The sequence below is a fragment of the Miscanthus floridulus genome, chromosome 11 (assembly GCF_019320115.1).
Source record: "Miscanthus floridulus cultivar M001 chromosome 11, ASM1932011v1, whole genome shotgun sequence".
Lineage (NCBI taxonomy): Eukaryota > Viridiplantae > Streptophyta > Magnoliopsida > Poales > Poaceae > Miscanthus > Miscanthus floridulus.
The window spans coordinates 31,686,693-31,702,735 of NC_089590.1; positions in this window are offsets into that span (position 1 = coordinate 31,686,693).

Consider the following 16,043-nt stretch of genomic DNA (forward strand, 5'->3'; position numbering starts at 1 on the left):
GATTGATTCTTCATCAAGGTCAGAGGTGGAGGAGGAAGATTGATCATCATCACTTGAATCTTCATCATCATCATCACTATCCTCATCTTCTTCTTCATCTTCACTTGAGGAGCTTGAGCTTGAGCTTGTCTCAACTTGCTTTCCCTTCATCTTCTTTTTCTCGCTACATGCGAGAGCTTTGCCTTTGCTTGATGAAGAAGCTTCTTCTTGACCCATCTTATGTGACATTTCAAATGCCACTAACTTGCCAATAACTATGCCTAGGGTCATGGTGCTCAAGTCCTCCATGTTGTGAAGGATGGTGATGATGCTTCCATATTTCTTTTGTGGTAGCACGGAGATGATCTTCCTCATGATGTCCACATCATCTAGCTTTATTAATCCTATTGAATGGAGCTCATTGATAATTAGATTCAAACAAGAATACATATCACAAACAAGCTCATCATCATTCATTGTAAAGGAATCATAATTTTGTTTAGCTAGACAATGTTTTTGCTCACGGACATTACTTGTGCCGTCATGGAGCTCTTGGAGTTTTAACCAAATTTTATGTGTCGTATTTAAAGTGAATACTTGGTTAAACACATCCATGCTAAATGATTCAAACAAGCAATTCTTAGCTCTAGCATTGAAATGCATTTCTTTTTCATCACTCTTTGTGGGGTTTTTGGGATTCTTGATGGGTTTCATCCCATCACGAGTGACTCTCCATACACCCAAATCAACCGCCTCAAGGTGGCAAGCCATTCTAGCCTTATAGTATGGGAAGTTAGTGCCATCAAAGTGCGGAGGCCTAGAGGTATCCATCCCAACCACTCTAAGTAGTGTCGGCTCAATGGTGGTTAAGCCAAAGGTCCAAATTGAGCCAACCGGCTCTGATACCAATTGAAGGGACCATGACGCCTAAGAGTGGGGGTGAATTAGGCAACTTAAAATTCTAACTCTAAACTATGACCTCTTTTTCTAACCTTAGCAAAACCTATGCAAACGATAAACTATCTAAATGTGCACCTATGGTTTTGCTAGTGTGTTGCTATCTCTACCGCAAAAGGAGTAATTCATTCAATGTAAATGCGGAAGCTAAAGAGCAAGGTAGAGATATGCAAACTCCCATCGATGACTCCGGTATTTTTACCGAGGTATCGAGAAGCATGCAAGCTTCCCCCTAGTCCTCGTTGGAGCCCCTTGCAAGGAATCCCTCGCAAGGGCCAAGCTCCCGGTCGGATAACTCCGTGGATAGCCTTGGGCCTTCCCCACACACAAGTGTGTCTCCGACATGCCTTCCGACAAGCCTCTCCTGGATGCTCCCTGCCGTCTTCACTATCAAGCTTTCGGCCAAAACACCGCGGGCCTTGTTCCCTCAGGTACACAGTGGCGGCCACACCACAAACATGGTTGGTGTGATCTCGCAAGACTACAAGCCCCTCCGATGTACAACAATGATGCGCACAAGCATCGAGTGGTAAGAGGTATGCAAACCTCACTAAACACTAGGCCTAAACCTAGAGCAAGTGCATAAGTGATGGTCTGATCAACCTAAGCACTTCGCAAAGCACCTACGCTAATCACCTAATAAAACACTAAGCACTATGCAAGTGGAGATCACTAAATTGGTGTATCAACACCCTTGGTATGTTTCCTCAGCTCCACACATCTCAATTGGCCGGTTGGGGGTTGTATTTATAAGCCCCACTGAGAAAGTAGCCGTTAGGGATGAAATCCTGCTTTTTTGCTACTGACCAGACACTGATTACATCCTGGCTAGACGTGTCCGGTTGTCCCAACCATTGGAGCCACGAACACTTGATCGGACGCTGCTAGTGTCCGGTCACCTACCACCAGATGCGTCCGGTCATAGTTTCGCCGCTCTGGAACCTCTCTGTACTCGACCAAACTCTACTGTCCTACATCTGGTCGATCTACCGCCAGCATCTGGTCCAGCATCCGATCATGCCTGTTGCTGAGCCTCTTGATCGGAGCATTCGATCACTTTGTTCCAGCTTCCGGTCACTTCTGTGAGCTCGTTCTTTCGCGATCTTGCATATGGCTTGGCTCCTATCTTCATGCTTGGACTTTGCTTGATATCTTGGGTCTTTTCTTGTGCTTCTAAGGTCTTGCTTATGGTGTTGATCATCGGATCATCATGTCACCTTTGTCCAAGTCACGTCTTGCATCCTATTGAACTACAAAACAATCACTTGCAAGTTCATTAGTCCAATTTGGTTGTGTTGGTCATCAAACACCAAAATCCAAAGTAAATGGGCCAAGAGTCTATTTTCCTTATGCACACAAGTGACCCTGAGCTTGATGCATGGAGTGTTGAAGACCACTAGGCCTATCAATTTTCCTCCATGTGTTTCCCTCCATATCCACAACAAGTATCATAGAGTACTCCCTAGAGTGCCCCATAATGTGCAGACAACCATTAAGAAACACACTTGGTTGTTTGTAAAATGTCACATCAATATCCTCGCCCCATTCAGATTCCTTATAGATCCATGTTGTAGTTTTAGATGAGTAGATCTCCACACCTGCGCTCAAACCATCAACATCCACATACTCAATCACATGGAAGTGTGAGGAGGCTGTTGGATCGAACCCCATGCGAGCCTCAACAATAGAATGGCCAACATCATGGGTACTAGGCGGTAGTATATTAAACTTCTAGGTCATTGGATTGCAGATGACATAGCGATATCCGTCAGCCCCACGGCACCAGCATAGGATGAGGCTATTGCAGCAATCTGAGACAGCTATATTGTCAAGGTTGAAGGGCAAGAATTTGAAGGAGGGGGCATACACCAGAGACGCTGGTGAAGTTTCAATTGCCATTCTCACTATCATAGAAGAAGCTGGCCACAATCTAGGGTAGCACCTGATGGTTGTCGAAGATGAGGTGCTTCTAGGAGTGATAGACACATTTGCAGGAGAACAAGGAGTGGGCAGGGAGGTGGTGGAGGATCTCTAGAACAAGATCCTCTATGAGGCTAGCCAGTGTGTTCCTGTTATTGGGGGGCGCCTCCATTTCAAAGAACCTATGATTGTCATTGTGAAGTAGGATGAGAGCTTCCTTAGTAATGAGATAACTAAAGAGGAAAATAATCTAACAAAGATCCATCAGTGAAGTGCGAAAGCATACCCTTGCCTTTGAATCTGGTGGCGATGTGGCATGAGGCGTGCAATGGTTCACACAAATTTTGAGAGGAACAATGCGCCGACCGTGCAGGAGGTGGTGGCAGCGTGATGCGAGGTGTGCAATGGAGAGAGGAACAATGCGCCAACCTTGAAGATGGAGAAGTGGAATGGTGATGCAACTGTGTTGTGGGTAGTTGGGAAATGGGGAAATAACTTATGCTGAATTTACTACCGCTGGTAAACCAAATGGTCGTGTAGAGCTAGCGGCCAGAATGCCTATCCAGTCAGCTCAGCTTTTCATGCAACGGAGAAAATACCACTACCACATCTACTGTTAACCCGTGGATGGTAGAAGTTTCAAATGTCGGTTTTGTTCATCAGGAGGCCTCGCTATCGGTCCAACCGGTGGTGCAAGTAAAACACAGTCGCTTCTATTGCTACAATAGTGAAAGTGGTGATGGTGACAAGTCAATCTGTAGTAGTGTTGCTTGATTGTTTCACATGGTGGATCCTCCTTTCCTACAACACTTGAATCAACTTGCTCTACTTGAGAGCCATTATATTCATCAAATGTCACATCTACCGCAATTTCAACTCTCCTGAAGGTTTTGTTGAAAACACAGTAGGCATGCTCATTTGATCCATAACCAAGAAGAAAACCATCATCAACTTTAGGTGCAAACTTAGAGGTTTTGGGTTTCTTGTTAAGTATAAAACACTTACACCCAAATAACCTAAAGTAAGACACCTTTGGTTTGTTACCGGTTAGAAGCTCATATGAAGTTTTCTTTAACTTCTTGTGTAGGTAGAGGCGGTTGATAGCATGCAAGCGGTGTTGATGGTGTCACACCAAAAGAGGTCCGATGTCTTGTACTCATATAGCACTGTTCCTACCATGTCAATGAGTGTACGGTTCTTCCTCTCTACTATAGCATTTTATTGAGGGGTGTATGTAGTTGAAAACTCATGCTTGATGCCCTCTTCATCAAGAAACTCCTCAAGAAGTGTCGATACAGAAAGTGACCAACTAGTAAATATTTGTAGTTTTGCTGCACATTGTGATCGGAGGTGGCCTAGCACTCAATGACACGGGATTTATACTGGTTCAGGCAATGTGCCCAATGTCTAGTGTGGGTCAGTTGGTGACTTTATTCCTGAGCCCAGGTGCTCAAAGTCTGTAGTAGGGTTACAAACGAGAGAGAGAGAGATGGGGTGTCTGATCGGTCCGGTTGGAAGGGCCGAGATCGACAGGAGCTATGTTATGAACGAAGTGTCCTAGCATGTGCTTGAGGGGTTGTGAGCTATCGATCTAATGAACCTGAACTTGAAGAAGTCGACTTGGGTTAACTACTTGTGTTTGGAGGGAGCACATCCCCTTTTATAGAAGAAGGGGATGACTTTAATAGTGAGAGGGAGAGTGAGTATGGACGTTTCTAAGCCTTGTTGCCCATGCCGATGGGGATGGGATAATGGTGGGCACCCGCAATACTGTTGATATCACTGCAGAATGTTAGGTACATGTGGGAGGTTGAGCTGCTTTCTTCAAGATTGGAGGACGTCGGTACCTGCAAAAATGTTGTCTCGCTGACTGGAGGCATGGCTTTACCACATTCACCTGGTACGGTGAATTCCGGCACCCACAATACTGTTGATGCCTAGAGGCACATGGGGGGTCTTACCGTACGGGTGTTTTGACCAGCGCCTACAATACTATAGAGGTAAATGTTGGCGCCTATAATACTATTCATGGCAAGAAGGTTGTAAAGTACTGTTCCGTAGGGTATGGTCCCTAGTGCCATGGTTTGACTTGTGAGCCCCATTTTGCCTTCCTTCATACACCTTCTGGTTCCATCCAAGCGGGCATCCCCAGTCGGATGGCCCTAGTCGGCTCTGGTGCGCCAGTCGGAGAATAGTGATGGGCAAGGTTTTCTATGAACCTTGATCAGAGACACCAGGTCGAAGTCGGAGGTGGTCCTCGAGTTAGGCTTTCCGGGTGGAGGCCGTGCGAAGGCTGTCGGGGCCTGACGCTAGCACTCCGATCGGAGAGGACGTTTGGAGTTGGCCTGAGCCTAAGCTAGTGCTCCAGTCGAAAAGATGGGCCGAAGGTGGCCAGGGCCTAAAGCGAGTGCTTCGATCTGTTGAACTTAGACTTTTGGGCCAGTCCAGAAGAAAAGAAGCCGTCCTCTTGGCCGAGCCCTGGCGTGGAAGCCGGTCCCTGAGGGACCCCGGGTTTATGAACCCAACAGGAGCCCCCGAGCCCCCAGGTGATTCGAGCAGAATCGTCCGGGGGATTTTTGTCTTGCTAGCGGGTGCACATGAGCACACCCACGGGTGTAGCCCCCGAGCCCTCGGGCTGTTCGTGCCGAACCGACTGGGGGGTGCTTCTGAGTTTGTCAACGGGGGATGTTTTTTTTGTTGATGGGTGCGCGCGAGCGCACCCACGGGTGTAGCCCCCGAGCCCCAGGCGGTTTAGGCCAAACTGGCTGGGGGTGTTGTCTCATCTGGCGTGTATGTGTGTTTTTTAACCAAGGCGTCGTTGCGCAACCGAGGCGGTGAGGTGCGGGGGATAGGATAAAAAATCTGAACTCACCGATCTTAGGTGTCGATGCACGCCTTGGGATCGGGTGAGTCGGATTTTGTGAACAGACCATGGCGTCGGTGCACTCTATGGATGGGGACAGCTTAGTTCGGATGTGACATAGCTCACTGATCTTTGGCGTCGATGCACGCTGTGGGATTGGGCGAGGCGGAGCCGCAAACGGACCCAGGCGTCAGTGCACGCCGTGGATCGAGAGAGTTAGTTTAGTAAGTTTAGGAAGCCATTACGCGAGTTTAGGAGTCGTGGTCCTAGGTTTTATTAGAGTGCAGTGAAGCCGTTACACGAGTTTAGGAGTCACGGTCCCAGGAGCCGTAGCCAGATGTCACCGATCCTGTTGACGCGAGTTTAGGGGTCATGGTCCCAAGGTTTCTTTAGAGCGCAGTGAAGCCGTCTGAAGCCATTACAAAGACGTTGTTAGTTTAGTTAAAGATCAGATGAGGTGGTGCTCGCGGGTCCTGGCATCAGTGCATGTCGGGGACTGGGCGAGTCATAGTCATGGATTTGGTGAGTTCGAGGTCGCCATCCTTGGCATTTTTCTTGAGCCCTCAAGCCCTATCAGGCCTTCATAGGGGTCGATGTGAGTTTATGTGCGTTACCCTATCTGGTTCCTCACAAACCAGGGGGGCTAAGTTTCGTCGCCTGTCCTGATCGCTCGAGCTCAAATGACTAGCTCGGTGAGTTCACTAACGGGTGTGATCGAGTGGAATCCGGGTCCATCGTTCGTGACAGCGTCGGCATAGCCCTCTTGTGACATTCCACTACTCCTTTACCTACAACCCGACAGGTGCCTAGGTCATTATGGAGACCAACCTAGGTGGCCTTTCAGCCTCCCCTCGATGGAGATTCTATGGGCTTGGCAAGAGGTTTAGGATCGAACGAGAAGGTTGAGATGACCCGGTCTGCCGGACCGAGCTAGGGCCGCACGGTGCTCATCTACAGTTTTCTCCCCTGGCTCTGTTGGTTACTCATATCGAATGAGGCAACCACTGCTTCATGATGCAACATGGAGCGTTCTGATGCATTTCGCTGCACGTGTGATGCTTAGTTCCCGAGCCCCCGAGCGGTTCATGCCCTAACCATTTGGGGGGTTTAGGCGTATGGAATGAAATGCACGTATGGATATATGAATATTTTAAATTGAAATAGAGGGGCTTTGATAGTGTTTTACCTTGATGACTAGAGTGATGAGGTTCGAAGAACTCCAGTCAGAAATGTCCAACCGAGACCTACGCTTGTCAATCATGGGTTAGCCCTCATGTGAACAGTTTTGTATTTAATGAACACATGCTCACCTTGATGACCTGAGAGACGGGGTTCGGAGAGCTTCATTCAGAAATGTCTGATCGGGACCCGTGCTCATCATTTGAGATGGAGTTGGCATGGCCTGCATGGGGCACCCCTTCACTTCCTACCTGTATCTCAGGTGTGGATACTGAGTGATTCGATCGACTTAGGGGGTCGGTTGGTCTCTTGGCGGAGATTTCGTGTGGTGGTGCCTCCAGCCAGGGGCTCGATGTTCTTCTGCTGAGCATCTATAGGTGTGATGCCCTAAAGGTATTTATTGCGTTCACCGAAGTGGAAGGAGCGGAGCTGAGCGAGTCCCTAGTGGTTGCATCCGGTTTCTTCTTTGGCCTCCAGGCGACGTCGTTGAGCGACCGCAGTAGTATTTGTAGCTGTAGAGAATGCAATAGTTTAGGTTTGTGGGTGAATCCCTATGTGAATAGTTTTCTGTATTAATGAATACATCCGTGCTGTCCTTGTGACAGAATCACGATATTCGTTCCCTGTGTTTATCTTAGCAAAACTTTTGTTTTTTATCATTTCTTTCTCGTACCTGCCCGTTTGTTCCGTAGGCTATGACCTTGTGAGCCTAGGGCGTGGCCCATGAGGCTCAGCTGTTCGTAACCGTAGGAAAAGGCGGGGTGCGTTTGGTTGGGAGTAAGAATAGAGTTACGTAAGGAAAACACAGGGAATGGAATGTGTTTCTGTTTGGGGACACAATTGCTTTATCATGCGATAGTAAAAAGAGAGGTAATATTTTAATATTATACATGGAGCCCTCAAGCGACCCGGGATGAAAGTGTTTCGGGCAGGGGTGCTCTTACGGGAGCATGTTCTAACAAAAAATGGTTTAGACCAAATTTAGGGGAAAAATGGCATAGCTCTTCAATGTTCCATGTATTGTTGAGAAGGTTGCCGTTGTTGTCCTCCAGTCGGTAGGTGCCCGGTCGGACTACTTCGGTTACTATATAGGGTCCTTCCCATGGTGGAGAGAGCTTGTGTTTTTCCTTCATTGATTAGGTCCTCTGGAGTATGAGGTCACCGACTTCGAGAATCCTTCCTCTGATCTTCCTTTCGTGGTACCTACAGAGGGTTTATTGGTAGCGAGCGGAGCGGATGACGGTTGCTTCACGGGCCTCTTCGAGTAGGTCGACTGCGTCTTGTTGGGCCTCCACGGCTCGGTCATGGTCGAAAGCCTTCACTCTTGGTGCGCCGTGGTCGAGGTCGGAGGGCAACACTGCCTTGGCTCCGTAGGCCAGGAAGAAGGGTGTGAATCCCATGGATCGGTTTGGGGTCGTTTGTAGGCTCCAGAGGATCACTGGGACCTTCACAACCCATCGCCCAGCATATTTGTTGAGTCGGTCGAAGATGCGTGACTTAAGTCCTTGGAGGACCATGCCATTGGCGCGTTTGACCTGACCGTTAGTTCGTGGATGTCCGACCGAGGCCTAGTCGATCCTGATGTCATATCCGTCGCTGAAGTTTAGGAACTTTTTCCCAGTGAAGTTAGTCCTATAGTCAGTGATGATACAGTTGGGAACGCCAAATCAGTAGAGATGTCAAGGAAGAATTTGACTGCCTCCTCCAACCGGATGTTGGTGATGGGTTTGGCCTCTATCCACTTGGTGAATTTGTCGACCGCTATGAGTAGGTGAGTGAAACCTCCCAGGGCCTTTTTGAGGGGTCCTACCATGTCGAGCCCCAGACCGTGAATGCCCAGGTGATAGGGATGGTTTGGAGCTCTTATGCCAGCAAATGGGTTTGCTGGGCGTAGAACTGGCATCCCTAACACCTGCGAATGACTTCCTCTGCATCTCATAGTGCGGTGGGCCAGTAAAAACCTTGGCGGAAGGCTATTTCGACCAGTGACTTTGGGGCTATGTGATGCCCGCATGAACCTTGAGGAGGAGATCCCTCCCTTTGCTAGTGAGGATATACTTCATGAGTACCCCTGATGGGCTCTGTTTGTAGAGCTTGTCACCGAGTGCGATGAAGGTTTTGGTGCGTCGAGCCATTCATCGGGCCTCTGTCCTTTTGGATGGGAGAACCTCTTTGAGGATGTAGGCGAGTAGCGATACTGACCAATCGGTTTGACCAGGTGCCAATACGGCGACGCTTGCGGGTGGTGTAGAGGTACTGGGGTCAGAGCCCCTGGGCACTGGTTGGGCGTCGGGGTCAGAGCCCCCAAGCACCGCTAGGTGTCAGGGTGCGTCTGAGTTGGATCTTCCAAGATGCGAGCGGATGGCTCATGGATGTCATTGATGAAGACCCCGCTTGGGGACAGATCCCGCCTGGCAGCCAGTTTTGCGAGGAAATCGGTGGCATCGTTGTCCCTTCGAGGGATGTGATGCAGTTCGATCCCCTAGAATTTGTCCTCGAGCTTGCGCACCTCTTGGCAGTATGCTGTCATGAGGAGGCTTTTGTAGGAGGACTCCTTCATGACCTGATCAACGACTAGTTTCGAGTCGCCATGAACATAGAGTCGCGTAGCGCTGAGCTCGATGGTGATGTGGAGTCCGTTGATAAGGGCCTCATATTCCACGGTGTTGTTTGAAGCTGAGAAGTGGAGGCGGATGGCATAACGGAGCCTACTCCCATCCGAGGAGATTAGAACCACTCCAGCTCCTAAGCTGGGTGCCATTATAGACCTGTCAAAGTACATTGTCCAGTATTCATGGGTGATGCTCGGAATTGGTAGCTGGACCTCCGTCCATTCGGTGATAAAGTCCACAAGAGCCTGAGACTTAATAGCGGCACGGGGGGTATATCTGATGTCATGGCCCATGAGTTCAAGAGCCCACTTGGAGATTCGTCCCGCAGTGTCACGGTTGTGGATGATGTCTCCGAGTGGGTATGAAGTGACGACCATGACTTCATGGTCGGTGAAGTAGTGTAGGAGCTTCCTGGTTGCCATTAGTATGGCATATAGGAGTTTCTACACCTGGGGGTACTGGACCTTGGGGTCGGTAAGCACTTCTCCGATGAAGTATACGGGTCGCTACACTTTGAGCTGGTGTCCCGGTTCCTCCCTCTCTACGACCAGGGCGGCGCTCACCACATGGTTACTTGCCACGACGTAAAGGAGGAGGGGTTCTCCCTGCTCGAGAGCGATGAGGATTGGGGCCGATGTTAGGGATGTTTGGAGGCTTTCGAGAGCCTGCTGGGCTTCCTTAGTCCAGACAAAGGCATCCGTCCTTTTGAGGAGCTTATAGAGCGGCATCCCTTATTCGCTGAGCCAGGAGATGAAGTGGCTTAGGGCAGCCAGGCAACCGGTGAGCCTCTGTGCGCCCTTGATGTTGCGTATGGGGCCCATGTTGGAGATGGCCATGATCTTTTTGGGGTTGGCTTCGATGCCACGCTTGGATATGATGTATCCAAGCAGTTTCCGCTTTGGAACCCCAAAAACACATTTTTTGGGATTCAGCTTAATGTTGAACCTTTAGAGGTTTGTGAACGTCGCGGCCAAGTTTGCGATCAGGTCACAAGCTTGAGCCATTTTGACCACTATGTCATCAACATAGACAACGATCATTGGTTTTGGCCGCTCGGCCTGATCGGGCTGGTCGAGCGGGTCGATTTGGTCAGTGAAGCATTGCTGCATGCACCTTTGGTAGGTGGCGCCAGTGTTCTTCAGGCTAAAAGGCATGGTCATGTAGCTGTACAAACCATATGGGGTGATGAACGAGGTTGCGAGCTGATTGGACTCTTTCATCGTGATCTGGTGATAGCCTGAGTAGGCATCTAGAAAGGAGATGATTTTGCAACCCGAGGTGGAGTCAACTATCTGGTCTATGCATGGTAATGGGAAATGATCCTTCAGGCATGCTTTGTTAAGTCAAGTATAATCGACGCACATTCTCCACTTCCTGGTCTTCTTTCTGACCAGGACGGGATTGGAGAGCCAGTCAGAATGGAAGACCTCCCTAATGAACCCGGCTGCTAGGAGTTTGGCGATTTCCTCACCTATGGCCCTGTGCCTTTTGTCATCGAAGCAACATAGGCATTGTTTGGCGGGCTTAGAGCCCGAGGCAAGGCATAGTGTGTGCTCGGTGACCTCCTAGGGTATCCCTGGCAAGTCAGACGGCTGCCATGCGAAGACATCGCGATTATCGCGTATGAAGTCGACGAGCTCGCATTCCTATTTGGCCGGGAGCTGGGTCCTGATCTGAACTGTCTTGGTTGGGTTGGTGGGGTCGATTCCCACTGTCTTGGTTTCTTCGAGTGGGTGGAAGGCCAATGAGGAAGTTGGTTGGTTACAGTCTAGGGCTACCGGAGCCGACGACTCCCCGAGCCGTGGGAGTTCGGACGAGTTGACGACCGTAGTGGCGAGCTCATAGTGTTCGTGGTCGCACGTGAAGGCGTGCGAGAATGCGCTGCTCACAGTGATGACGCCGTTTGGTCCTGGCATCTTCTATAATAGAACCAACCAATTTATAAGAGCAGAAGTATGAAAGCAATAACCAGAGTGATCAAACCGTCATACTTGAACCCATATAAACCCGGTAGTCAACTGAAACCACGAAGGATTTCAAACCAACTTGCATACAACCAAGATCATAGTAAATCAACATAACAAGCCACATGTTACATCCATTTCACAAGTAGTTCACAAGTACCTCATACATCAGAGTTCATATAGTTATTACAAAACGAGTTCACAAATAGTAGAAGCAAAGTAGTTTGAGACCATCACACACACTTAGTTCAAATACAAGCCAGTTCCATAGTCATATCCAGCAAAAGTAGTAAGATAAGATAACATAGATGATCATGCCCATGATCTAGTCTTCATCCCCCGTAGGGTGGAGATAATACTTGCAGTAGCCATTATAGAGCACGTCATCTGCAATAAGGGGGAATAAACCATGAGTACGAGAATGTACTCAGCTAGACTTACCCGTCGTAAACCAGAAATAAATGACACCAAGGAGTATGCAAGGCTTTATCGGTGGATCTTGCTTGACAACCATTTTGCATAAAAGCTTTAGTGATATGAGAGCATAATTTCTGTTATTAGTAAGCAGCAAATTATCCAAATTAACCTGTCAACTAGATTAGCACATGTACTAGAGCAAGCAATTGATTTAACTCCAAACATTAGTAACCATATCCGGTATAATGTTGTATCATCATCATCATTGATTTAACCATCAAGTTCCATTAAGTGCATCTACGTTGCCGCTGCTCAGTCAAGTTCTCACTATCCGAGAGAGACAGCGATTCGAATTGATTCCTATCCAGCTGGAGGGGTATTCCTAACACAAATCCAGGCATACCGCGCGAAGGTAGCCTTAGGTCACCTTTGGTACATCTCAGGAATCGTGGCTCCGAGCAGTGCCACACCCTCAGGGAGTCCACTCTGCCAGGTGGTCAATCTCACCTCGGACTTACGCCAATAGCTCCCCGCACATCCTTACTACCGCCAGGGTGCACACTTTCACTTCTCGGTCTTTCGGCCTGAGTTGAGCTACTCGGCTTCATGGTCGGAATGAGTTATCCGGCCAACTAAGTGATAGGCATGCGTTCAACATGACATGAGGACGTACAGTGAATCAGTCCTTAACCAACATAGATGGGGATAGATCCACACCCAAGACCTCCTTGCCTTGTTGCTTCTCTATCGACATCCCGCCCGGTCACAATTCATTATTAACACATGGTTATTTTCCAGGATAGCAAATATAGCCAACCATGACCAGACACTCTTCTAACTTGTAGGTGACAGGAAATCACCTGACTTTTACCGGTCTAAGCAAGGCTAAGTTTTGATTCGCTCCTGGACCTAAATAGGATTCAGGGTACGTTTACTGGACAAGGAATAGATAAATATATGCAACAAGTGTTTGCATCCAGTTCCTATCACTTAATGCATCACAAATAAAGATACTCAAAGTAACCATTTTCAAAACATAGGAGACTTAGAATGCTCCGGGGCTTGCCTTTCAGAAAAGACGAAGGTTGGTGATCGGGACACTCAAGAACTTCTTCGTCAGCTCCTTCTTCGGGGGCCTACACCTCTGGCTCCTGAGCTGGCTGCTGCTCCTCCGGAAGTACTTGCTCGAATTCTAGAAGTGTGACTCCCTCCGGAACACCTATTGCATGCATATGCATAGTATAAGAATCATGCATGCACAAGAGATGGAAGATGATGATGAAATGTACAGCCATGTATAGATGGACGCATGAAAGACATGATGATACAAGATTTAACATCTATTTTACTGAGTATGTGTATATCTCTTTTAGAACACAAGAACTACACACTCACCAAGATCTAACAACCTAAGATAAAGTTGTTCATCTTCAGTAAGAGGTCTAGCACCTGCAACTAACAAGTTATTTTAGTTAGGCTAGCATCTAACTCATCATACCGATGCATATCAAACAAACAAGCTATTCACTGAAATCACAGAGTCAAGGCTGCAAACAGCAGTAACTAGTTTTATCCATAACTAGAGTTGTACTAATCCAAAATACATGAAACAAGACAATCTAGAAAGCTTATAAAATTGTCTACAATTCATTATTAATCACCTCAGCATGATTACCAAGTTTAGCAGGTCGAATTTACATAAACACTGAATCAGGTCTAAACAAGACAGAGAGCAGACAAAATTGTGATCCAACTTTGAACGACTGTAACTCCTAAACTGCTAGGCCAAATGCCACCAAATTTTAACAGGAGATAGATACATAAGTTATCTACAACTTTTTTATTCACCCCTTTCCCAGCAACCCAAATTATCATGGTGAACTTTTTAAAGTTCCCAAAAATATCCAGAAAGACACAAAACAAGAAAATAATTATTAACTCACATTGTAAGCATTCAAATGGACAAAACCAACTTTACTAACTCATCATACATGTTGAAAGAACACCAAAAAACATAGTGGCCATTCCTAAATAAATTATTTTCTTGCCTTTATTAATTTATTTAGGTACTTAGGTTAAATAATAAACATATGTCCAAATTGTACAGAAAATTCGACAACAATTACAGTAGCTTATACATATTTCCAATAGGCTACTACATAAATTTCATATCATTTGAACAAGTATAACCTCCTACACAAAAATGACAAGACATAAAGGCTTAAAATGACATAAATAGGAAACCCTAGTGAAAAGTGTCAAGCAACATATTTTATATTTTTCCTAGCATCATTAAGGTACTAGGACATCCTCCAATAAAGTTCATGGTCATTGGATTCATAGATAAATTACTAAAATTCACACAAGGATCATCCAATGATAAAAGGAAAATCTATAAATAAAAAATCAAACATGCACTGACTCTCAAATTTTTACCAGAGCTTCTACTCATCAAGACTAGCTCACCCACAAAATTTCATAATTTTTGGAGCACAGGAACTCAAGATATAAATTAAACAAATTTGCATTCATTTAAAAACACATTTCAAGTTTCAATTTAAATCTTCCAAAAATTCCACAAGTGTTCATGTTATATTTTTCCTAAATACTAAACTTCACCATGATCCTAACAAAATTTGAACCACACAATTTGGATCTACCAAACTTCAGTTATCAAATTTACAAAACCGCATCCAAAACTGAATATTTGAACTAGCTTTTCAGGTTTGAGTCACTGACACGCGGGGTCCGTCTGTCAGCCGGGCCCGCATGTAAGTGAAAGGAAAACAGAGGAGGCGGCTCTCCGGTGACATGGATCGGTGGAGCTCACCGACGGTGGCTCCTCTTGCGAAACCACGGGCACCGGCGTGTTCCTCGCGACGAGCCAGACCTAACTACGCCCTTTCCCCAACCGCTACCAAGCTCTAGCTATGACGACGATGGCAATGGCAGACGGCGGCGAGGCCGCAGCAGAACTCCAGCGATGGCGAGCCCCCATTGCCCCACCCAAGCTTGGTACGAGCTGCACGGATTCACGGTGAAGCTATCCGAGAAGAGAAAGGGGAAAGGGGGAGCCTCTAGTGCTCTAGCCACGGGGAGCTCAATCTCTAGTGAAGTCGAGTCATGGCGGCGATGGATTCAGTGAATGTGCCATCTACTCAGCTCGATAGGCTCGACTAGAGGGTGGATGAGGTAGAGGAGATGGTGGGGAAGCTATGGGTGAGATGGAGCGAGGCAAGATGTGGTGGCGAGCGTGCGAGAGCTCGATGGAGCTCACGGTGGCAATGGCTCGACAGAGCAATGGCGACGGCGGCGTCTTTGCTTTCACGGTTCCTTAGACGCGCGCGAGAGGGAGATAGAGAACAAGGGTGAGTGGGAGGGCAGGCGAGCGCGGCCTCCATGCGAATGGCAGCGGGGCAGCGGTGCCAGGATGGCCATGATGCATGGTGGCCATGCGGTGGCAGCGGCCTTTTGCTGGTCGGCACTGTAGCGCGAAGCTGATTCAGTTGATAGAGCGAAGGAACCGGCCGACAGCGAGTTTTCGTCGATCATTAACTCCTAAACCATGATGATCTAGCTCTAGGTGAAGTTGACAAAGTTGGATATTGAAGTGAGGACCACAACTTTTCCAATTGGAACTTGAGCTGGTTCGGCCTGGTTAGGGAGATACAAAGCTCCAAACAATGATACATGAAACTAAAACTCATTTGCCAAACTTAGAAAAATTCTATCTTAGAAATCAGAGGTAAAATTCATGTTGTGGTCCAATTTTGAGCATGTTCTACACATTTTCATTAGTTGGTCATAAAATAACTTTTGTTCCATATATAATTTTCTACAACTTTGCTTTAGGTTGCTCAGACATGCAAACACTCTAAGCTATACTTTTTAAACAGTCAAACAAAAGAGCTCTAGGGGTCAACACAAGTCAAACTATCACTTAGAAGTGTAATTAGGCAATATGGTCAACATGAACATTGTTCCTAATGACATTCTAAGTGTAGCTAAGTTATTTTAGTTACCCACATTAATCACTTGCACTCAATCACACATGATCATAAAGCATACATACAATGAAACTTAAAAGAACAATAGCATGTTTCACATGTTTCATAGCAATGTTTCATATAGAAATGCTTATGCATGAATGAA